Genomic DNA, 314 nt, shown 5'->3' on the forward strand with positions numbered 1-314 from the left:
TCTGTTTTGGTACCAGTACCATGCTGTTTTGGTTACTGTAGCCTTGTACTATAGTTTGAAGTCAGGTAGCATGATGCTTTCAGCTTTGTTCTTCTGACTTAAGATTGTCTTGGCAATGCAGGGTCTTTTTTGGTTCCACATGAACTTTAAAGCAATTTTTTCCAATTCTGTGAAGAAACTCACTGGTAGCTTAATGGGGATGGCATTGAATCTATACACAACCTTGGGCAGTATGGCCATTTTCACGATATTGATTCTTCCTATCCATGAGCATGGTATGTTCTTCCATTTGTTTGTGTCCTCTTTTATTTCAC

This window comes from Colobus angolensis, unplaced genomic scaffold (assembly GCF_000951035.1).
Source record: "Colobus angolensis palliatus isolate OR3802 unplaced genomic scaffold, Cang.pa_1.0 Scaffold1497, whole genome shotgun sequence".
NCBI classification, from domain to species: domain Eukaryota; kingdom Metazoa; phylum Chordata; class Mammalia; order Primates; family Cercopithecidae; genus Colobus; species Colobus angolensis.